This window comes from Bos mutus, chromosome 5 (assembly GCF_027580195.1).
Source record: "Bos mutus isolate GX-2022 chromosome 5, NWIPB_WYAK_1.1, whole genome shotgun sequence".
Classification (NCBI taxonomy): domain Eukaryota; kingdom Metazoa; phylum Chordata; class Mammalia; order Artiodactyla; family Bovidae; genus Bos; species Bos mutus.
Genome location: NC_091621.1, coordinates 54,774,580 through 54,781,040, shown reverse-complemented (window position 1 = coordinate 54,781,040; position 6,461 = coordinate 54,774,580). Strand labels below are relative to the sequence as shown.

The 6,461-nt window shown below is 37.4% G+C and overlaps 1 non-coding gene across 1 annotated transcript; it reads left to right on the top strand.

Annotated features, from left to right (window-relative positions):
• The first annotated feature begins 264 nt into the window (after positions 1 to 264).
• LOC138988013 (5S ribosomal RNA) lies at positions 265 to 383 on the top strand. The gene has a single exon (XR_011464362.1). It is a non-coding gene; the product is annotated as a 5S ribosomal RNA (ribosomal RNA).
• Positions 384 to 6,461: the final 6,078 nt, after the last annotated feature.

Here is a 6,461-nt window from a genome sequence, read left to right as displayed (position 1 = left end):
CTTGGCCTGGGGAATCCCATGGACAGAGGTAGCCCACCAAGCACTATAGGGTCTCATGGAGTCAGACATGACTGAAGCAACTTAGCACATACGCACATAAGGAACACGCAGAGGTATATGTAATATTTTACAGTGAGTCCAGATTCCTGGCTTCCACTCTGTTCCCATCCACTTTTCACTTTATGACATGTTTCAGTATAGCATATAAATGATGTCTAGAAAGTCTGTGCTCCATCAATGTATCCATAGTTTGAAGACTCACGTGTCTCCGGCCACACCACTCTGAACGCGCCCGATCCCGTCTGATCTCAGAAGCTAAGCAGGGTCGGGCCTGGTTAGTACTTGGATGGGAGACCACCTGGGAATACCGGGTGCTGTAGGCTTTCGGAGAAGGCAATGGCACCCCACTCCAGTACTCTTGCCTGGAAAATCCCATGGATGGAGGAGCCTGGTAGGCTGTAGTTCATGGGGTCGCTAAGAGTCGGACACTACTGAGCGACTTCACTTTCACTTTTCACTTTCATGCATTGGAGAAGGAAATGGCAACCCACTCCAGTGTTCTTGCCTGGATAATCCCAGGGACGGGGGAGCCTGGTGGGCTGCTGTCTATGGGATCGCACAGAGTCGGACACGACTAAAGTGACTTAGCAGTAGCAGTAGTATGATACTAAAACAGCTGATCTGTAAGTTCAAAAAAATTTTTGAAACTAAAATTCAGCCATTGTATTTCTCAAATGTGTAGAAACAGATAAGTGCTTTCATAAAATTCTTTATATATTGTGAGAGAAAACCATTTTAAAATATCACAAAACTTTATGAACCAGACCTCAAATACATTATCTTTATTATTAAGGAAATGTAAAGTAATATCAATGGAAGTAATTCAACAGTAATTAGTTTCATATGCCATTCTTACACTAATACAGAGTGTAATTTTTTAACTGGTTCCAAAGTTCAAAATTAAATGATTAGTTTCTAAGACTGTATTATCATTTTGTTTTAGGCCAAAAAGGAAGTTGGAAAAGCTTTATTTTAAAAGTCATGGTATTGTTTAATTTTTCTAAGAATCTTCCTAAAGTACTGGTTAATAATTGTGTTAAATTATTCATAATGAAAGTTAATTTGGCAGTTAATTATAATAAAGGAGAGGGCTTTCCAAACATAAACCAGGAGCTTAATTCCTAAGGGATAAACTATACTGACCGAAATCTGTCCTTGAGGCAGCCCTACTACTATACGCTAACCCCCAAGTTAACATTAAGCTCTTAACATTTAAGAGCTTAAAGAAAAAAAAGATGATATTTTTGATGATGTAGTCTATGCTGATTTTTCTCAGAGAAGAGCATGAAATAGTGAGTCGAACAAGCTTTGGTCTGAACTCTTAATTTCACCTTTCATCAGCTGTGTGATTGGAGCAAATTGTTTGACTCTCTGAGATCACAATTTTTTCCAGCTATAAAAACTTGATTAAAATATGAAATTTTGGCTTTGTTGGGATAATTAAAATAAATGAAGAGAGCTACATCTGTTCCTGAGATACAGAAGGCACAAAATAATTGTTAGCTTTCCTTTCTTCCTCTTCCTTCACATTGGGAGGAGGGAAATACTTGTAATTCCCTCAAGGTCCTCAATAGATTTTTTTAAATTACATTTTATGACATATCAGTTAATAATTTTTTACACATTCATTAGCTCTTTTAATGTTTCCATTAACCATGTGCTGAGGCAAAACATAATTATTCCTTTTATTTTTTTTTTACAAGTAAAGAAACTGATTAAGGGAAGTTAATTAAGTTCAGAAACCTAGAAAATGACAAAATGGGATATAAACCCAAGTCTGTCTGATTTCAAAATCTATTCCCTAGCTCTTGCATCACTTTCTCCTAAGCCAACAGAACAAAAATCTTGACTAAATCTTGTATAAAAATTAGGAAAATTGGTATGATTATGGAGTTTTTCTAAATGTAGAATATATTCATATTTTTTAAATAGGGAGATTATCCTTTATTAGAATAAAGCATATCTTTATCTTAAAGCAGTAGTGAGAGTAGATGGCAGAGGTTTCTCGTCTTTTTTAGTTAAAATTAGACATTATCAAACCTACATGTTTCCGTTATTTTTTAAAATTTTACTGGACTGTAAGGCAGAAGTCTACAAATCATACACTATGGCAAGGAACTTAGTATTATTAGCACTCATGTTTTTTTAAATGAAATTGCACTGAAATAGCCTGAGACTTCCAAAGGAAGCTAACCCCAGAGAATATTATATAATGATGTGGGTAAATCTTAGTATCAGTTATAAACTAAAAGTTCTAAAAAGTATATTTAGAATTTTAATAGATTGCAAATGTGGTAGTTTCAGCAGAACTATGAAGTTTGGTGGTGGCAAATTATTCACTAGTAACGAGCTATATGTTGATGGGACAGAAGAGACGGCAGGGATCGTGGCGACTACTATCAGGTGAAGCAGCCCTCCAGAGGAAGTCAGCTACCAAGGGGCAGTGGAGTTCATGATTTTATGTAAGGAAGAGCCACAAGGACCTCAGACTTATGAGACCATACTGGGGTTAGAACGACTCTAACACTGCAATGATGATTTTCCACGCTTTTTTAAAACATATGCCCATTTTCCATAGCCCATCTGACAGACAGAGTGCCTGAAGAACTATGGACAGAGGTTCATGACACTGTACAGGAGGCAGGGATCAAGACCACCCCCTAGGAAAAGCAATACAAAAAGGCAAAATGGTTGTCTGAGGAGGCCTTACAAATAGCTGAGAAAAGAGAGAAGCTAAAGGCAAGGAGAAAAGGAAAGATATATCCATTTGAATGCAGAGTTCCAAAGAATAGCAAGGAGAGATAAGAAAGCCTTCCTCAGTGATTAATGCAAAGAAATAGAGGAAAACAATAGAATGGGAAAGACTACAGATCTCATCAAGAAAATTAGAGATACCAAGGGAACATTTCATGAAAAGATGGGATCAATAAAGGACAGAAATGGTATGGGCCTAACAGAAGCAGAAGATATTAAGAAGAGGTGGCAAGAATACACAGAAGAACTATACAAAAAAGATCTTCATGACCCAGATAAGCATGATGGTGTGATCACCAACCTAGAGCCAGACTTCTGGAATGCAAAGTCAAGTGGGCCTTAGGAAGCATCACTATGAACAAAGCTAGTGGAGGTGATGGAGTTCCAGCTGAGCTATTTCAAATCTTAAAAGTTGATGTTGAGATAGTGCTGTACTCAATGTGCCAGCAAATTTGGAAAACTCAGCAGTGGTCAAATGACTGGAAAAGGTCAGTTTTCATTCCAGTCCCAAAGAAAGGCAATGCCAAACATTTCTCAGACCAGCACACAATTGCACTCATCTCACACACTAGTAAAGTAATGCTCAAAATGCTTCAAGCCAGGCTTCAACAGTACATGAACTGTGAACTTCCAGATGTTCAAGCTGGATTTAGAAAAGGCAGAGGAACCAGAGATCAAAATGCCAACATCTGCTGGATCATCAAAAAAGCAAGAGAGTTCCAGAAAAACATCTATTTCTGCTTTATTGAATATGCCAAAGCCTTTGCCTGTGTGGATCACAAAAAACTGTGGAAAATTATTCAAGAGATGGGAATACCAGACCATCTGACCAGCCTCCTGAGAAATCTATATGCAGGTCAAGAAGCACCAGTTAGAACTGGACATGGAACAACAGTCTGGTTCCAAATCGGGAAAGGAGTATGTCAAGGCTCTATATTGTCACCGTGCTTATTTAACTTATATGCAGAGTACATCATGAGAAACGCTGGGCTGGAAGAAGCACAAGCTGGAATCAAGATTGCTGGGAGAAATATCAATAACCTCAGATATGTAGTTGACACCACCCGTATGGCAGAAAGTAAAAAAGAACTAAAGAGCCTATTGATGAAAGTGAAAGAGTAGAGTGAGAACGTTGGCTTAAAACTCAACATTCAGAAAACTAAGATCATGGCATCCGGTCCCATCACTTCATGGCAAATAGATGGGGAAACAATGGAAACAGTGAGATAATTTATTTTGGGGGGCTCCAAAATCACTGCAGATGCTGACTTCAGTCATTAAATTAAAAGACACTTGCTCCTTGGAAGAAAAGTTATAACCAACCTAGACAGCATATTAAAAAGTAGAGACATTACCTTGCCAACAAAGGTCTGTCTAGTCAAAGCTATGGTTTTTCCAGTAGTCATATATGAATGGGAGGGTTGGACTATGAAGAAAGCTGAGTGCCAAAAAATTGTTGCTTTTGAATGTAGTGTTGAAGAAGATTCTTGAGAGTCCCTTGTACTGCCAGGAGATTCTACCTAAAGGAAATCAGTTCTGAATATTCATTGGAAGGACTGATACTGAAGCGGAAACTCCAATACTTTGGCCACCTGATGTGAAGAACTGACTCATTTGAAAAGACCCTGATCCTGGGAAAGAATGAAGGTGGGAGAAGAAGGGGACAACAGAGGATGAGATGTTTGGATGGCATCACCGACTTGATGGACTTGAGTTTGAGTAAACTCCGGGAGTTGGTGATGGACAGGGAGGCCTGGCGTGCTGTGGTTCATGGGGTCTGAAGGAGTCGGACACAACTGAGTGACTGAACTCAACTGAACTTAATGGTCATAAGGATAGAGCCCTAATTCAATAGAGATGATGGTGTCCTTATAAAAAAAAAAAAAAAAAAGGAAAAAATGATATCTCATTCTCCATAAACACACCCTGAGAAAAGCTACATGAGTACACAGTCAGACACAACTGAGAGACTGAACTGTACTGATTTTCCATAGCATAAAATTCTCCTTCTTGATTTATTCTTAGACACAGTCTGAAGTACCTGGCTGGGCAAATAATGTTTCAAGGGTCTGAGATTGAGTAACCTATATTTCATATATACCCCATCCTCCTTTTTCCCCAGAAACAAGGCTAGGTTGCCTGATGCAAAAACTATGAATATTTAAATACCCTTGCATATCACTTACACTGCACATCCATACTACAGTACAATTCCTTCTTTACCCAGTGATGTACATCAGTGCACATATGGCATTTGGCACATGACTGGCACTTAGGAAGTGGATGGATGCATGGAATCTCTAGCATAGATATGTCTGGAGCAACTTTAGTGGTTTCCTTCTATAGAGATGAGATCTAGTAAAAACACTCCTTGAGAGTCCCTACAGAAGGCAATGCCAAGACGTTTCAACAGAACTTTAGAGTCATTGAAACACCATCAGTATTTGAAGATCCATATTCCAAATCTAGTTTACACTCATGAAATTCAAGAAATCTTATATATGTCATCACTGGTTTTGATAATTATATAATCTTGCAATGAAAAACAAAGAGAAAAATAAAGAAATCTCTCATTTGACATATCTTTGCCAATAGGCCCTTCACTAGGTTTCCTTGATGATGTAAAGTACCACATGTGGTTAATGTTGACAAAATGGCACTAAACACATTCACAATGTAAGATAAAATTCATGCTATTATTTTTTACAACTTTAAAAGCAAATCTAGAGATAGCAGAGTAGTTGAGAGCTCATACAGATATAGTATTTATCTTCAATAAACTGTTTTTTCCCCATTGGGAATTATAAACAGCAAACTTAGAACTGGTTTTGGGTTCTTTGAAATCAAGGAAAAATCAAAATGATATTTAAAAATCTAGGGTAATAGGTTAAGACACAGGGAGTTAAATCATGTAACCCATGCTCTCATGATTGGGTTTAGCAGAAGCCCTTGGGATAATAAAATAAGCTCCAATATACCAAAAGACAGAATTTTAAACTTTGATAATACAAATATTTTAAAAGTGTGAAAACTTTAACATCAGTGTTTAGAACACTGCAGATTTTCCCAACTGAAAAAGATAACTATAATATTTTCTCAAATAAGCAATGAATGGAATATGTTTTATTAAATATATGTTCATGAGAACCATAGCTCTACCACGTAAAATATATAAATGCCTCAGAGTCTCAGGCCCTTTTAAAATCTTAATAATTTAAAGCCATTTAAGGGACTGCAGAGAAAAAGAGGTATCTGCAAATTATAAAATTCATTTAATGTCTGATACACTTTCATACAATAAGAAAATTCAATATTCAGAAGACTTCCTAAGAAGACAGAGAAGGAAGTACACAACTCTGGCTGAAAGTCTGCAAAGAAATTGGTGTGATTCCAGAGCATGGACATAGTTGTAAATGCACAGAAAACATAACATCTGAACTAACTATAAAGGAATTACTAACAATTTTCCATGTGGGCAGTGAGAACATAAACATTCTAGGCAGAAAAAATAGCAGAAGCAGTAGTATGATATATTATTTAATACTCTTTTGGCCACAGGAGACAAGAAACACAACCTAAATTGGCCAGTGGGTGGGGAGGGGAGAGATGTTGGCTCATAGACCAACATCTATGATACAGTCAAGGTC